At 41.4% G+C, this 18,840-nt stretch overlaps 1 protein-coding gene across 2 annotated transcripts in view; it reads left to right on the top strand.

Annotated features, from left to right (window-relative positions):
• Nkain3 (sodium/potassium transporting ATPase interacting 3) overlaps window positions 1-18,840 on the top strand; it is a 640,303-nt gene that overhangs the window by 603,737 nt on the left and 17,726 nt on the right. The window lies entirely within an intron of this gene.

The raw sequence follows: 18,840 nt of genomic DNA, 5'->3' as shown, positions 1-18,840 counted from the left end.
GTCAGCAGAGTAAGGTTATAATAGAAGCAACAGAGTCAACCTCACACAAGCTAGGAGTGTTAAACAGAGACCCTCACTCCTTCCTTTGAGCTGCTAGGGAGTGTGAGGGAGCCTAGGAAACATGGAGAATGCAGTCAGCCATGTCAGAATGAGACCCCCCCACAGAGATAATCAAGGCTATCTAGTGAAGGATACTCTACTCATCACTTATTAAGAGTGTGCTGCTGGTAAAATTTTGAAATTTAACTAATAGCAGTAATAGTTATACAATGCATTTTGAGAGCCATATGTATAGCAATATGAATTTGTGAAACAATGAAGTTACAGCCTTTCATGTGAAATTAAAAGAAAAACTTGAAGAGCTACTAAATGTGATTCGTGGTATGCTCAGCAACTAAGTCATGGTTTAGCATCAAACAAAGAGTGTGTCATGTTTCAGAGGTATAACAGCGTAGGTCTGGCTGGAGAGATGGCTCAGCCATTAAAGGCTCACAACCAAAAACATAACAGTTCAGGTCAATAATGGTGTTTATCAAGCACCTGCAAATGTCGAAGGCACTTCCCACCCAGCTCTCTGTGTGCTCACATAAGACAATAGCTAATGGTAACCAGTTTTCACAGTTGGGTTACTTCAGATAATCACATCTACCTTCCACTGTCATCCAGATTGCTTAAAATAGAACATTTGACAAAATGGGGTTGTTTTGATAACCTTTATAAGGACCTTTCTAGAATCAATTCCAAGGCCAATGGTCTCTACTAAACAGATGCAGGAGTAATGCCTGAACCAAAATCCATGACAATAGGGTCTCATCTCAGTTAACCCAACAAATGACAGAAAATATTAGACTTTGGGGTTAAAGGTATGAGGTGATGGAAACAGGCAAACACTAGCAGCATGTTCTGTGCCTATTTGGGGGATGTTTTGCTTTTAATGTTAATTGGGGAAGAGTTCCCTGGCATTTTCAAAGTGAAATTAATGTAATAACCTGTCTTGTCACACTTGGAAGGGAACTTTGGAGATGATGGCTTTGGAAAATCATTGGTTCTGCAAATTGGCCAATCTAAGTACCGAAAGCCAATATCACAATGACATCATTCAGGCCCATGTCACACACACACACACACACACACACACACACACACAAAAGTCCACATGACCAGGAACAATCTGCACTGAGACTTCAAAGAAGCTGCGGTTTAGGCTAAATAAATACTTTAGTTGCTGCACTAGATTTCTTATGAAGTACTTCTGAACACCACCCACAAAAGCCCCCCTTCTCCTTTCTCCTCACTGAACTGTCTGAAGCCTCTCAAAAGATGCCAATAGCCCCTCCAGCCTTGCTGAAGGAGAAAGGACACTCTAGACATCAGTATTTTTTTCTAACACAATGGATACAGAAAATCGTCTCCTCAAGGTTTGTGAGTTTTAAATGAAAGCGGGAAACACACAATGGCATGCGGAATAAGAGTCTCGCCTACACTGGATAGAGCTTTTTTTCTTTTAATCTCTCCCAGGCTTTCTTTAGAGCAGTGGTTCTCAACCTGTGGGTCAGGACCCCTTTGGAGGTGAAAGACCTTTTCACAGGGGGTGGATATCAGATCTTTACATCACAATTTACAAAATTAGCAAAATAACAATTATGAATTTGCAAAAAAAATAATTTTATGATTTGGGGTCACCATAACATGAGGAACTATATTAAACTGTTGCAACATTAAGAAAGTTGAGAACTACTGTTTTAGAGCCATGCTATCCGCGGACAGAGAATATGTTGCTGCTGGCAGATACTGTAGTCTTATTGACTTTGGTGTCTTTAATTAAGTGAAGCTTCTCTATAGAAATCTCTGAATCAGCTAACATAATGCTGTCACATTCACATTGAAGCAGCTATTCACAGCCCAGTCTATTAATAGTTTAATTCTACTGCTTGTTATTAGGGCCATACATAAAGTTACTCAGCAACATCTGGATGTTGTTGTGTTGCCATCACTTCCAATAATATGTAGAGTCAAGAAGAGCCTGGGGTGCTCAAAACAAAGTCTTTATGCCCAATATAACATGACAGGCTGCAAGAGAAGGCCGGCAGTGAAAAAGAAATTGCAGACCTTTTAGTCTAGAAACGACAGAGGTTTTCCATTTTTACTGAAAGAGGAATCCAAGGAACAGGTGTCATGAAATTGTCCCAGAGTCTCCAGAAGCAGATGTGAGTACAAAATCAATGCCTGCTGCCAATTTCCATCACTGCTTAGATGAACACAACTGCACACTGTACAATTCTAGGTGCATTAGCATAATGTTCTTTCAATATGACATTACCAACCCACAGCCAAAGAGAAAAAGGACCGCATGTTCTTTGAATTGCTTTTTGAAAGTGTAAACACTAAGGAAACAACATTAGTTAACTTTACAGTGTACCTAAGTATACCCCTGGAAGACTCATTCTGAAAGGCAACTTCAAAACTCCCCTAAATGCCATGGTATCTTAGCCCATACTCCATTGTTCATCTGGATTCTTACTTGAACAAATGAAATCTCTGAGTTATTCAAAGTATAGAGTTAAGCCTCATTCTCAGACTGAAAGCTGCCGGCATGTTAAAGCTTAATAACAGCCTCGCTGTTCTCTTCTGCATGGCTCCCAGAGTCTGCAGAGCTGCCATTTCAGATGGGCTTTTCCGAAGACTAGTAAACATTTAGGGAAGCATCCATTTCCAGTCACCCACCTTCCCAGTTCCTCTCGGCCTCTTTACCTACTGTTTCTTATGAAGATATGATCTCGTGTCAAAGACAAAGATATAAAAGCTGACAGAGCACTGGGTGGGGTTCGTGACTTTCAACACTTGTCCTAATGAAAACGCCAGCACGTGTGTTTCCCTGATGTCTTTATTCCTTCTTTTTTATTCCCCTCTCAATCTTAATGAATACTCCAGTGAAACTGGCATGTTTGGGGTCCTTAGTCACAAAACGCTGCTGATGTCTCCTCTGTGAGTCCTTGGCCAAAGCGAACTGCCAGCTCTTATTATCTTGTCAGACCAACCAACAGGGAAGGTTTTGTTTCAAGCAAGCGTGGAGATAAAACAAAGTATGCTGAAAAGTAACCACTGCTTTATATAAGTACTAACAGGCTTTTCTGAGGGGTCTGGTCTAGCCTGGCTTCTCATCCTGGCTTCCAAATTTCACCTGGGTCAAACATCAGGGATCTGCGGTGGGTGACCTCGATCATTCCACAGATGGGACGGCCAGGCAGCATAAAAAGGGCCTGAGCCACAGCACATAGGCAGAGAGAGACATTTTTCCCTATCGGAGGCACCCAAGCACTGAAACCCACAGACCAAGCAAGACTCTCCACAGGGGCAAAACAGAGGAACTTTTCATTCAGATCATTTCCAAAGTAAAGGCTAAGCTCATGGTGAAGTGAAGCCCCAGGTGCTGTTCAGTTCAGAGCAGACTTGACTCAGCCTGAACAGGGGCTGTGTCCAACTCACATTCTGTTCCCTTCACTCTTCCCCACTGGTGCAAGTTGAAGGAGCGTTCCTCCCTGTCTATCTACTGACATGTTTCTTCCCATCCGCGATGAATTGCTCTTCCCAAGTTGGCCACATTTTTATCCCTCTTCCAGGCCATCTTCAGGGATCTGTGCTACATTGCCTAATGCTTTCTTGGCACATGATGTGTTATCTTTGGAAACATTTAACAATGCACCCGTAACTTTTTAAGGTCACTATATTTACCACAGCAACCTTATTTCGGAACACAGTGAATGTTCTATAGAATACACAGGTGTGTGACTTTTTCTGGTTAAATGGGAGCAAATGTCTACTCGGCTACACATACAGTTGTGACGGCAGAGTAAGAATGTCAGTCCCATGCGTAGCTTGATGAAACAGTGAGTCTGCTGGATATTGGAGTTCCTTACAGGGGGCTGGGGGAAGACTTACCTGCAGGAGCATGGGTGACTCAAAGACAGCTGCAGCACTGAAAAGCCCACCACAGCATGAGTGACAGTTCCTAAAAACTGCATCCCTGGGGCTCCTGCTCAGCAGTGGTGTCGGGCTACACAGAGCATTCTCAAGTTAATGGGGAAGAAAGAAGACTCTGCTGTCCCAGAATGTGATCTTGCAGCCTAGATGTGGTCACAAGAGAATGGGGTAATAAGTGAAAAATTGTCCGCACTCTGTGACATCTGGAATTCATGACAAAAAGAAATTCACTGTAAGGGTTACTAGTGGTAAAATTTAGCAGGAGCAAGTGACACATTCTGCCAGTATTTCTCTATTTCTAATTTAAATATTAATTAAAAAATAAAGCCTGGCGTTGGTGGCACACACCTTTAATCCCAGCACTCTCAGGCAGAGGTGGGTCTCTGTGAGTTCGAGGCCAGCCTGGTCTACAGAGCTAGTTTCAGAACAGTCTCCAAAGCAATACAGAGAAACCTTGTCTGGAAAAAACAAAATAATAATAATAATAATCCTGACCCCTTCTCAACTTTGATGAGTAACCCACTCATCCAGCTTTGCCAGACACACTGTGGGTATACTGAGCCCTGCTTTCTCTGTGTTGGTCCTTAGTGATGCTGACAACAGTAACTGCCCCGCCTCAATGAAGCTTCACAGTGTCCCATGAGAGCCAGCCACCTGCCACACCATCCTTTTACCTGTTTCTAGTCAGCATCTTTCCCAGATCTCATGTAAACTAACATTTGCAGTTGTTGGTACCTTAGCAAACCCCACATTTCAGAGGTATCAAGTTCCCAATCCCTGCTTAGGGATGATTGACTGGAACTCAAAGTGATGATGTGATTCAAGGTCCCTTCTCCTCTTTCAAGTACATTTGTCATCAAGACTCTCACAGAGGGCTAGAGAGATGGCTCCCCGGGTAAACCTGATTTCTCAGAAAGCACAAAGGTCTAAGTTCAGATCCTCCTACCCACGGAAAAAGCCAGGTAAAGCCAGGAGTGGTTACCTGTGTACTTGGAACTCCGTCACAGGGTGGTGGCAGCAGCGGGGCGAGGTAGTGCATGCAGACAGCAGGATCACTAAACCCTGCTGGCTCCAGTCTGGCTCCAGTCTGGCTCCATCTTCATTGAGAATCCCTGTCTCAAGGGAATCAGATGGAGAGTGGCGAAACAGGACACATAGCATCCCTCTCTGGCCTCCACACATACGTGCACAGTGTACACACCTGGCTTACACGCACGTGCCTCTATGATACCTGCACAAAGACTATCATGGAAATATTGCCACAAAGAGGATTTAAAGCCATGGGCCCCCAGCCTCAAATGCCCGAGCTCTCTCTGTGTCCGGAGACATCTGTCTATCCACAACTGTGACCTCCTTGACAGAGAAAAGGAAGAGTCACTCTATCAGCTCATAAAAGGTCTGTTCTTTACCCTTTCCTTTCCCCCATCTCCTAGCCACCCTCATCACTCCTTCCTCAGTTAAGAAGTCGCTCAATTAAAAAAAAGAAGAAGAAGGACTTCCTGCTGCCAACCCTCCTGTCAGGCTGTCACTTTTCCTGTCTTTCACGCCTCCCCCTTGTGTCTTCCAGGCCAACAGCCCCCGTTTTTTCCTCCTCACTCACAACCAGTGAGCTGCCCTCATGATTTCTGGCCTGAGCCATGAAAACCTTATCCCAAAGGCTAGTGAGACCTTCTGATTGTCACATTATCTTAGCTCTCATCAGGGCTTCTTAGAATTGATGGTATTGGCCACCATTAGCTACTGGAAATTTTGTTCTTCTCAATTTCTAGGTAATGCTGTTTTCTGAGTTTTGTCAACGCAATCCTTACTTCATCAACAGAGCGTGTTTTACACTTTAAATGTCATTTCTAAATCTTCATGCAAATGCAGCAAACTTTTTATGGGAATGATGCTTGCAGAATTTGAAGTCCTAGTTCTGCCTACTTTTGAAATGGTAACATTAGAATATTCACCAGCTTTCCCTCCCTTCATACATGGCTTTATGGTTTGTACTCATGATGCTGGACTCATGCATATTAAAAGCAGGCAATAAAACAGAATATTTTAAGTGCCACATAATAAAGGAGATATCTGTAACTTTTAGAACAAAATGGCACTTAATAGCTTTAAAAAGTCTATTGTCTCGGGCTAAATAAATAAGATTTTTAGAAAGATTTGAAGAAATGTCATATAAGTAGCTAACAATAAAAGGCATATATGAAACACTAATCCTATGTCTTCCTAGTAAGCATTTTACTGACCACAAACAATAGTAATGTAGTGTTAGTTCTGGGAACAGTATCTGAACCTGAAACTGAAGTGAAGTCATACGGTATGGTATGTTCATAGGACTTGGACTTGGACAGCAACATGGAGGTCTGTATGTGTGGCACAAAACAAATGAACTTTCATATGGAGCAGAGCTGACTAGCTTCTCTACTTTCTCCATATTCCCCTCGTAGAAATCTACAGCACACACACACACACACACATCCTTCCCTCCTCTCCCTCTTTGCTCCTCTGTTGGTCATAAGAACAGAAATTCTACATTAGAGTCAATGGTCTATTTCAAGGACATCTTCCTTCCACAGTTCAGTCAGCTGCAAACCTATAGTGATTCATTCAACACCATCGTGAGAAATTTCCTAGTAGCTGGGAAAGCTGTAGCAGTGACTGCCTAGGTAGACAGTAAACCGCTCTTGTCCAAGGCACACAATTATACTGTATGCTTCAGCCCCCACATAGTTCAGGAATTAACTTCTGCAAAATGGATTCCAAGCATGCCCCCTAAATAATGCCCACCAGCTTCTTTCCAAGGTCTTTTCCTTCAGCTGTGGGACATGAGCAGGCATGAAAGCTTTGGGCAGCATAGTTAAAATGGAGGTACCACAGCACCCAAGTGCCCTGGATCTTACACAACAGCTGACCACAGAATCGGAGACTAGAATACTAAATGCCCCTGAGGCCCACGGTATGGAAAAGCATCCAGGCACATATGTAATGGGAAAATCCCTGCGCAAAAACCTATAAGAGTTTTCCTGTGTGACTCAAGAGAGCAGTTTAGGGTGACAGCGTTGAACTAAAACATACAGGACCTAAAAGGAAAAAAAAAATTGGAAGGCAAAGCCAGAAAAGGACCTTCCTGGCAGGAGAAATAGGAAACATACCAGAAGTCAGTTCTCCCTGGAAAAAGATTCTAGCCAGGCCAAGTGTAGCTTCAAGGATGTTCCACACACAAACTGTGATCCAAAGGGTCACAGAGGTGACCTGGGCTTTCCTATCCTGACAGCTCACAAAAGAGCACATTATATCCTTATTCGAACCCAAAGCAAGGCAGAACTATGGAAAATAATCAAGCGTTCCATTTGACTTCAATTTTGTTTAATTGATTTAAATCTGAGTCTGGATTTCATTTATATAATCTGCTTCGTTAGAAGTTTCTTAGCATATAACCTGTACTGAACATGTCATGGTTATCATTGTTTTGGGGATTTTCCAAAGAGTTTTTTCTAACAAAACTGCATGTCTGTTGCTTTTAATGCTGCCCCCAGCTTGTACAAAAATTAAATTTCAAGTTTTTAAAAGTGTCCCACAAATTTACTGAAATTTTTATGTCTTCAAACTAAAAAGAAAAAACCCAATAAACTAATTTAAAGCTTGAATTGGCTTTATAGGAGAAAGTCTTATCTAAAAGAATCTGTAAGATTATATTAAGAATTACAAGTATTTTATATACTCAACTGGTATAAATGCTAGTTTGGAGTCAATAGGAGGATATTAATACTGTAAAATTATGCTTGCTTTACCCTCTGTTGCTATCAATTCAGCTTCTGTCCTATGCAAACTGGTGTTTCTTCATGATCAGGCTCTTTCAGGTAGGAAAGAGGATTAATTAATTTCAAGTGAAAGTTATCCTTCTATGAGTAGATTTAAATTATATATACATATATATATATATATATATATATAGTGTGCACATATGAGTCTGCATGCTTATGTGTATGCATAAGAGGGATTCTCATTCCACACACTACAGCTATGATTAACAAAACAGCCAGAGCATCAAGACTTGAGTTGATTTAGATAAACCAGTTTGCTTTACTCAAAGCCTCTTTGGGGTTCATTGTAGACTTGTCACCACTTTAAAACACTTCATTATCTTCCAGCCTAGATTGGCAGCACCTGGTGGGCATTCTGTTTGTTCTCTTTAACCATACCACCTACTGCCATTCTGCATTGCTTGCACTTCCTAGAGAGGATACCAACTGTCCGAGACATTTCAGTGTTGGGTCAAGCTGTATTTAACTCATATTGTTTCTTCTCCTGCAGTCATCAATTTGTCCAGATGCTGAAGTACTTATTGTTCTGACCCAACATACGATTTAGTTTGAGATGTCTATACTAGCTCAGATAGCTAATCTTTTGTGGATTTATTGATCTGTTCATTCAAGAAATAGTCATTTAGGGACATCTGGGTGGTAAACCATAAGATACAGAGATGAATATAAGAACCAAGCCATTTTCCAGGAGATCTTGCATTCTAATAGGTGAGCCAGGCCTGTTCATATACAAAACAGTAAGGAGAAAAGGATTTTGTACCAAGTGAATCAAGAAAACCAAAAACCAGAGGTTGTGATGTAACTGAGGCAAACATGGTATGGTATGCACAGAATGTGCCTTGTCCATATGTATGGGATATCACATTATCAGGAAAAAGACAAAGAAACTACATTTTAAATAATCAAAAAATATTTATTAAGCTAAAAATCCTGAAGAAGAAAAGCCATAACATATACAGGAAAAGTCTTGGGAGATCAGACTCTAAGGAGCTATAAACAGCTAGCTCTGCACATCCAACTTACAACATGAATGATGAGTCAGTCTATGAGGGACCTTGAAATCTTTTTGCACCAACCATTTCTAAAACACCTCATATTTGGCACTCAGAGAGAGAACATCAACAAGTAGAGGCACCCAGTAAATAAACTACTCTCCTCCTAGTAAGAAACTGGTGTCTCAAAAAGCTAGTTGCCATCTATCCCAAGTGTCACTCCTCTTGAATCAACACACACATACAAACCATTGCATTCACACAAACACATCTAGACACATACATCCATGCAAAAGTATACACATGTGAGTTTGCACACAAACAAATTCATACACATACACATTCATATTCATATGCATGCACATATACCACATGCATATTCATACATATACATATTCGTGTGCATACATATTCATATACATACACACATGTACCACATATGCAAACACGCATGCCTGCACTACACAGAGAAGCACTAGAGAGTAAAGGAATGGGCACTCTGTCATTATTGCACCCGCTCAGGCCGTGCTACATGGGCTGTTCTACTGGATGGTGTGGAGTGGTGAATTGATTTAATCTTGAGAATGATAGGATTGGATTCAATTTTCTTAGACAAGTAATTCATAGAGAAAAGGATTTATAAGAGAAATCTCACTAGAGAAATGGCACTTTAGATGGCGATTGTCCTGGGAAATGGAGAAGCAAAAGTAATGATGTGGTTATTAAAAAAAGAAGAAGGTAGTGTTTCAAAGGAGAAACACCTAAAATTGTAGAGGCAAACAACAAAATGGAATTATGAAGAGACTTCAAAGCCAACAAGTATTTGTCATTTGATTTATAGGACAAAGTAAAACATTGGCTAGTCATAAGCAAGAATAATAAAAATGGATTGGGTAAAACAGGGTAACTGTAAGAAAATACCTTACAATGGGACAAGATTCACTCAGAGTTGTTATGACAAATTCTGAGGCTGATTTTAGCCTCATACCTTGGGGAACATTATTTTTTCCTTTCAGCCATTCTCTTCTGCTTCATTGACCTCAAAGAGGTTCTGGAATTTATTAGCCCATTATTTAAGTATCACATGCTCTTAGGAAATTCTAAAGTGGAAAGAAGCTGTCAACGAAGATTACAAGAAATACTTTGTTCCAGAAATCTAAACTCACAAGGGGAGCAAAAGCCAAAAGCAGAGCCCAATAAAAATACAGGGTATCCCCCAAAACAGAGAAGGGGGTTTTAAATTGTGCTTTGTCTAGAATAAAATGTTGCTACAGATGAAATCGTCAATACTGACCAGTTTTTGGTCAATAGTGAATATGGACAGACAGTAACTAATACATCACAAAAACTCAGAAAAGGACTTCAGTGAAGACACTCCAGGCACTATCATTGGCAGCCATTGAATCTGGTTATTAAGCATCTGTTGAAAATTATCTGGTTGGGTAAGTTCTACCCTCATGAAACAGGGCACAACCAGTGCAGCTTTCAGAGCTGAGAAAGTTCAGGAAGAACAGGATTGCTGGTAAAAAAATGAATGCTGCAGAAGAGAAATAAAAGTCATTAGTGGATGGGATAATGTTTGCTTATGGTTCCAACAGCTAGGAGATGGAGGTGGGGGTCACCTCCTCAAGGTCATCCTCATGTGCACAGGCTAGTAAGGAAAAGAGAGGAAGAAAAGAAAAGGACAATTGTTCTTTTCTAAATACTAGAAAATAAACACTCTAACTGTGTGTGTTGCACTGAGATGAGGGTGGTGTGAGTAGCTGTGTCACTGGCATTTTTATAAGGATGAGAGGGAGCTCTGGCAAAACAAAGCCACAAGTCAAGGCACAGAATAGCAAATACCATCATTAAAGCACTTTATAGGGACACTGAGCAGAATCTCAGATGCAAGAATCAAAGACAACATATAAATCACTCAAGGTCTAGGGGATCCTTCAGGAATAACTGCAATAAGCATATCCCTGAATCTAAAAGAATAACACTGGAAATATTAAGAAAAAGTCGCAGTGTGAGTGTCGCACAAAGAGGGCATCTTCATCTGGAAGAAAGGAGAGAGCTCAGCCCCTCAAAGTTCATGCTCCTGGGGAAAACACAGAGCAGAGACAAACATCCATCATTGCCAACCAAAAATGAAAGGAAAGGTGACTGGAACACTCTGGACAGTTCTACACCCCTACTCCCAGCAACAGCCTGCAGAGAGCCTGCACAACTCCCATAGTTGACTTGAGGCCGCACGTCCCTCAAGTGAGTTTTGTTTTGTTGTTTTCCTGAGCAGAGTTTACAGGGGGAAGTGTACCTTTCCAGAATAAAGCCATTCATGGAAGGCAAAACCTCTGGCATCACAATGGGACTGACTAGTGATTTTCCACCCTATACATCAGCTCCCCTTTCTGAATGTGAAAAATCCGATCTCAAGCCCAGTGCAGGTTCTATCAGGACACAACTCTCTCTGAGGCAACACGAGTACATTGTTGGGAGTTTTACAAAGTCTTGCGTAACACTAAGCTAAACATCATTTCTGAAATATGGACAATCAGCAGTGGGAGAAAAGAGTGTTGTCAAGAGAACCACACTGATAGCCACTGTACTAATGTTATGAGACAACTTTAAGACTGAATCTTAAGAGCAGTGAATGTCTTTGTCAAGAGAAAAGACGGCTGGAGAACAAACTCACCTCTTCAAGTTTCTCCCGCCTCTAACACTTTCTCTTTCCCATGTTCTCATGGCCTTACCTCTTACAAAGAAATGCAAAAGCCCTTAGCAGAATCCTCCAGAATTGTCAACTATATAAAATTCCTTTTCATTGGTCAGTCAGTCTCAGGTATTCTATGATAGCAACAGACAGCCACTGTGTGTGTCTATGCCCTGTTTAGGAGGCTCTGCATTTACCTAAGGAAACACCCCCATTATAAAGACCATTTCTCTCTTACTTCCTCTCATCTCATTTCCCAGTACAAGGAAGACCTAAAAATACCAGGCAGAGTAGGGACACTTCCCGCTTCTCTACATCAGACTGCACTGAGGGCCCCAGAACCATATCAGAACCTGAGGTGGAGACGGGAGTGAAGAAGGTCTACTTGGCATGATTGCTCCAGAGTGGAGGGGAGCCTTAAATGCTGTACACTGGGCTCAGGCCAAGGGCAGCTTTTGACTCCCTGTCTTCCACTATTCCAGCTAGAGTTGGTGTGCTCTGCCACATTCCATTAGCTCTCTGTGCTTCCCACGTTTAGTTTTGCATGCTTGCTGGGAAGTGAAAGACCAGAAGGTTTCTAGAGTCAGAATGGGAACAATGGGAACAGTCACAAAGATGGCATTATTTCATCTCCTTATCTGTAGGCTTGTAGGAGATCACAATGTTTGTTTAGGCAAGTGGCAAGACATTCCCAGTCACTGCCTCTGAAACCCTTAATGTTTTAGGGCACTGTGGAGTTCCCTTGCCTGACAGACACAGCAGGGTGCCCAGAGGCACTTGGGGTGCTGTGATTGCCAAGCCCAGAGCTTGGTTAGAGCAAGGTTAACACAGCAAGCCTTGCCTTCTAAAAGCTCAGATTCATCAGACAGAAAACAGTGGCAAATTAGTGACTGTATAGAATATCGTGTTCCCTGGTAACACAGGAAGAGCTGCATTGCCCTCTGCCCCTGGAATAACTGGTTTCCCCTAAAACCCTTCTTCCTGGTGGATGCTGCGCATTCTCTTCACATGAACTGAATGGGCGTCAAGCTCCTACCCAGCTTTCGTTCTCATGAATCACCCCATACAACAAGAAAATTGCAATATAATTGAGGAATAATGGTGAACCAGAAGACAAAGTTAGAATAAATCTTTGGGCCTGGGGTATAGCATAGTGTCAGAACACCTTCCCTTCCTAGCTTGCAAGAGGCACTAGGTTCCATCTTCGATATCACAAAACAAAAAGAACAATAGTGCTGCATGTTGGTGGCACTTCCCTTTAATCCCAACACTCAGGAGGCAGAGGCAGGCAGATCTGTGAATTCAAGACCAGCCTAGTCTACAGGGTAAGTTCCAGGATGGTCAAGGCTACATAGGAAACCCTGTGTCAAAAAACCAAAATATATAAATACCAATGGCAGGGGGAAGGGGTGAGAGAGAAAAACAGAATAGTAATGAATCTAGTAACTGGCCCTCATCCTCTTGTCTTCTCTGAGCTAAACACAGCAGTACAGGGACTCTATCTCTTGAGAGTAACAAGGCCACAATCAGTGTGGCTCAATCTGAAACGAAATGTTTTTATTCTGATTAACTATTGGTAAATGCACCTAACACTGGAACACAAAGTAAAGCCCCCTCAAGCTCTAGAGTTTCTGTTCCCTTCCCTTAAGCCTAGTCAGGCTGACTGACTAGAGTTTGTGTGGATCTTCAGGATCTTCGTGGGAGATCACAGTTTCTGCAGGGCTCTTAATCGCTGTTTGCTAACCCTTGGAATCCAACTACTGTACTTCCAGACAGCCCAAGGGAGACTGCTGTTGAAGCAATGCACTTCCCAGCCTCAGCTCAGCCAAGCAAAGCATCAGCCTGCACCAATTCCCCTGCCAGGTGGACATGCCACCCCAGAACTCTGTCCTCTGACCCCTTGCAAAGCGTGCCTGGCTAAGACAGAGTGAAGCAGAAAGGAGACTTTGCTGCTGAGCTCCCACTGTCAACCCTGAGCAAATGTTTTTAAACCACTCCCATCACTTGTTAATATACAACTACCACAAGCCAGCTGCATATGAGCATGGTGCCACTAAGAAGTTAAATGATGCTCTGTAGCCCCAAAGCTAGAAAGTGACAACGTTGGAATCCAAAACAGGGTCAGTGTATAAGGATAATGTGGGACTTTTACCTGTGTTTGTGACTTGTGATTCTTAAAAATCAAAAGAAATTTGAATTAAAAAAAATAAAATGTTCATAATCTGCTTGGTTTTATCAATGGAAGTACAAAAATCCCTTCCTTTGTATTAATTTTTCTGAGAATGTTATAATTTATTGATATATTTTCAAAGATAATATCAAAAAGAACTCATCAAAATCTGCCTAGTTAAAACCAAGCAGACATTTTATTAAAACTCAGAGATGAGGCTACAGAGACCAAGATGGACAAGAGACTCTCCACCTTCCTCAAGAATTGCCTACCCAGGAACTGATGCTGGCCATGTTGGAACTCTCACTATCACCATGCCCTCACTCAGCTCCTGCACCAAATATGTTGCCATGATTAACCGGGCCATGTCACACAACTACTTGGTGTCTGTTCAAGACAATGGGGATATGCTCAGTACACCCAGATAAGGACCCTATGGCCCAAGCCTAGAATGACTGAAGAACCTATGACAGATGAAAGATACTCCCTCTTCTGCCACACCCAATAAAAATTCAAGGGGAAAATTTGGATATAAAAAATAAATTAAAATACAAATTGCCATAGTTTATAAAATGAGAAACATGACTCATGTGATGTCTTGATAATAAAAGAAAAACTTGTTCCTAGTTGTCCAATTCTTTTCACATATGTTCTAAGCTTTTAGTTCAGAGGAATTTTGAAGACCTAAAGAGACAGATACAATGAAAAATGGACTCCATCCCAGAAAGGAAGAACCATATATCAACAGCACCGGAGGTTTCTCCATGAGGAATGAGAAGCAGCAATGCCTGTATGGCCTCTGAGAAGCACAGGGAAATTGTCACCGCTGAAGGGGGCTTGTCCTATAGCCCTAAAGGACTGGCTTTCCGTTCTCCCATGACATGCCGTGAATTAATTGCTCACACAAAGATGCTGCACCCATCACCAAGTATCTTGTCTATATTCTGTGCTGAACATGGAGGGTGTTGCACAGCATCTACTTTGTATTCTTCTTCACTTCCGTGTCAGTGAAGTTTGCAGTGACTGAGCAGAGAAGACAGACTGGGTGTCATGAATGGAAGCTTCATTCATGACCTAAAGACTCCTTTAGATGAATGAAGAAGTTACAATTGGACATGGACTCTACCCCCAACTTGTACAGTAAGATCGGGCTCTGTAGAGTAGTGCTGTAATGGATTCAGCTGGATGAGAGTCTTGTCAGGGATTCAGAGAACTGCAGTGAGTAATCACAAACATATTCAATTACAAGCAACGTTCCTTCTTCCAGGAAGATGCTTAGCTATGCAATTGAAAATTGGCACCGGAAATGAGTTTGAAGGGTTGAGGAGGGGGGCTTTTCCTGGCCTGTCCTGGTGAACCCATGCTAACAGTGCATCAGTTTCTGGGAATGGAGGAGACAGTCATGCTCTGACTTTTCTAGATATTGGATGCCAACTCCTAATTGTGCTAATTTATTTCTATAGTGCATGTCACACTTCTGGGATGTGATAACCAGAGTACCCAGAATTCAGCATCACTGCCTTGATGCTCCCTGGCAAACTGTGGCTAGATGCTGCCTTTTACCCATGCCTGCGTTTCTGCCATACTCACTGTTATCCTACACCCTACAGTTCCTGTATGGCATTTTGCTGTTGTGACTATAGATTTCAAATGATTTCAGCATTCCGATCCTCCTTCTCCAACACCTTTGAAGTCCTGACCATGCTTCCTCTAGACCTATTTCATAGAAACTCATCCCAGTATTTCTACAGACTGTAATTCTGCAAATTTTCTCTCACCAAGCACATTTGAAAATGCATACTTTCCTTCTATTCTTACCAGGGGAACATGACAGCCTTTCTACAAATCTCTTCTACAGCTAAAATCTTTTCCTCTAAGTTGTTTCCAAGTCTTCTGTTAAGTCTCTTAATAATCGCTTATTGTGTTGTATACTTCTGAACAGATAACAGATCATAAGCATGTGGACCTGTGGGTTACTACTGCCCTTAATCCACACTGCTGGAACTTGTCCATAAAGAATTCCTGGTATTTTCACCTTCTTCATTACCTCCTTTTCAATGATTCCTCTTTCTTCATTTGATTTCTTTGTATTCTTGTCTAGTTATATTTATGGTTTATGACATCTTCTTCAGAGATTTGAAACTTTTCCATTACTCTGAAATTGAACTGCAGCTAGGTATGCTGCATAGCCATACATCCTACTTTATTGGAACAACCCCCGTTCACTGTTCCTCTGGCATCTCAGCTAACACAAACTTTGTCTTAGATATTTTTAGTTTTTGAATAAAATATTAATAATAGTGTCTGAAGTCTTTGGAAGAATAAATGAAGCATTCTCCCAAGCTCTCTCATAGTCTCATTGAGGCATGAGGAATGCACATGTGAGAAACAGAATCCTCCTTTAAACACATGGTTTTATCTGTGAGAACATGAATAATAACGCTGTCTTCAGAACTTAAAGGGTAAAGAAGAGCTACAAGTTTTCTTTACTGGCTGTAAATCCATGTGGTTAAACAGAGAGGCTAGAGAAAGTCAACGGTTCCCTGAATCAGATAGAATGGAGAGCCCCAGAAGCTGCAGGCCCTACTAGCAGTATTTCAGCACACTGGAGCTCATGGTGCTTGCTTCAAGGAGGGCATGCAGAAGTTTAAACATCTGTGTTGATCCACTACTGGAGAAATTTCTCAAAGTTAAAATAACGAGACTAGATTACACACCAGTTTTGGGGGTTGACTTGGTTGTTTGCTAATTCAATTCATGGTACCAAAGTAAACTATTTAGAATAATATTATCAGTGCTGGCATTATAGTAAATGCTGTGGTAACTCAGGAATAAAACGTTAAAAATGCATTATGGTTATGGAAATAATAGAAATTCATACTTTTGGTGGTGCACAACAAATGGATAAAAACACAAAACCACATTCTTTACCAAATTAAGAACTATTATAAAGTAGAAAGTATATTTAGAATCCAGGATCACTGGTGCTTATAACTTTATAACAATAAAATTGCAATGCCTTACCCATAAAAATAAAAACTTCTTACTTTTGAATTTTATATACATGTACAAAGTAAATATTCCACTATATTTTTATGATGAGGCAGACATTGAAATCATAGCTTCATCATGGAAAAAAAAATGCTTTATTCTTCCTTCTCTTCAGTAACCAGGCTTTGGAAAACTTCCTTGCAAATGAATGTTTCTCATATAATAGCGAATGGATTTATAAGTGATTTATTTTAGTTGTATTACATGGAAAATTAGCTAAAAATTCTAAAATGATTATTCAACAAAAAACACCAAACATCAGCTTTTGGAGACTTTAGTAAATTGCAATAATTAGAAGATTATAAAGAGAAACCACTGAACAAAAGAGATCAAATTAATAAATAAAAGCTCGTGTCACACAAGACTGAATTTTTCATTTTACCTTTTAAATATTTTTGCCTTAAAATGACTCTTGGTAAATTTCTTGATTTAATTGTCCAAGTTTACGTTTTCACCAAATTAAAAATAAGTAGATTAGATGCCTAAAATTTTGCATCATATGTATTGGATAAAACCCATCATGAGTAGATATAATTTATGGTTTTGGTCTTATAAAATTCTTGCCAAAGGAAAATATAATATGCATTATACTAAGAGAAAAATATAATAGCCAAACAATAGTTCCTAGAAAAATATTTGGACTGAAATATCTTATGCATATCTTCTGTTGAACCAATTTGCTTGACATTTCAGAGACCATTACAAGGGTACTTCCCAAGTGAAAAAAAACATTATGACTTTCAAACTCACTTTGGTTGGTATTAATTTCAAATTTAGTAACCCTAGGCCAGTGAGATAGATCAGCAGGTAAAGTTGCTTACCGCTGCCTGATGGCCTGAGTTGCATCCCCAGAATCGTTATGGTGGAAGGAGAGAATCAGCTGCTGCAAGTTGTACTCTAACCTCCACATATGTGCCAAGGCACATGTACACACATACACACGGTCTTAGTTAGTATTCCCATTGCTGTGGAGAGGCAGCTTGACCATGGCAGCTCTTATGAAGGAAAACATTTCCTTAGGACTGGCTTACAACAGTTTAGTTCATTATCATCATGGTAGGAAGCCTGGCATCATGCAGATGGACACAGTGCTGAAGAAGGAGCTGAAGATTGAGTCAGGGTAGGAATAGAAGACAGAAGAGAGAGAGGGGGAGAGGGAGAGAACATAAAAGAGGGAGCCATTATTTGTTTGAAGAGAAAACTGAACCTAAACAAAGGTCTAGAGACCTACAAGACTGCCGCCAACTAACAATTTGAGCAACCGTGGAAAGGCCACACATAAATGCCCTTCCCCGATAGTGGGATCAACAACTAACTTATCCCCCATCATGGAGCCTCATCTAGTACCTGTTGGAAACAGAAGCAAACACCCATACCTAAACTGAGTCGAACTAGAATCAAGATGCAGAGGGAGAGGACAAGACCAGGTTGCAGAAACATAGAGACAGCTGACCTGAACAAGGAGGAGTTAATGGGCCCCCAGACTGATAGCTGGGAAGCCAGCAGGGGACTGACTCAGACCCCCCTGAATATGGGTCTCAGCCCGAAGGACTGAGCAGTCTAAGGGACCTCAGACAGTGGAACCAGGAGGTATCCCTGGTGCACAAAAGGACTTAGTGAACACATCCCCCATGGAGGGATAACTGCCTTAACCTAGAGACAGGAGAGAAGTCCAAGCCCCTACTTCAAATGACTTGACAGATTTACATGACCCCACCTGTATGGTATTGCCCTACATGTGGAATTGGGATGGGGGATGGGAGGGGAGGGTGATCAGGGTGCATGTGAGGGGGCAGAAAGGGTAAGAAGGAGGGAGGGAGGGAGGGAGGGAGGGAGGGAGGGAGGGAGAAGGAACTGTGATCAACATGTAAAATAAGAAAGGAAGGAAGGAAGGAAGGAAGAAAGAAAGAAAGGAAGAAAGAAGGAGCTGAGATTTCTGCATCTCGATCCATAGGCAGCAAAGGGAGACTGTGTACCATACTAGGTGTAGGTAAAGCATGTATTCTACCTCAGAGTCCACACCCCACAGGGACACACTTCCTCAATCAGGTCACACCTCCTAATAGTGCTGCTCCTTATGGACCACGCATCCGAACACATGAGTTGATGGGGGCCACACCTATTAAAACATTA

This window comes from Phodopus roborovskii, unplaced genomic scaffold, assembly GCF_943737965.1.
Source record: "Phodopus roborovskii unplaced genomic scaffold, PHOROB, whole genome shotgun sequence".
Taxonomy (NCBI): Eukaryota; Metazoa; Chordata; class Mammalia; order Rodentia; family Cricetidae; genus Phodopus; species Phodopus roborovskii.
This window is presented reverse-complemented; position numbering and strand designations above follow the sequence as displayed.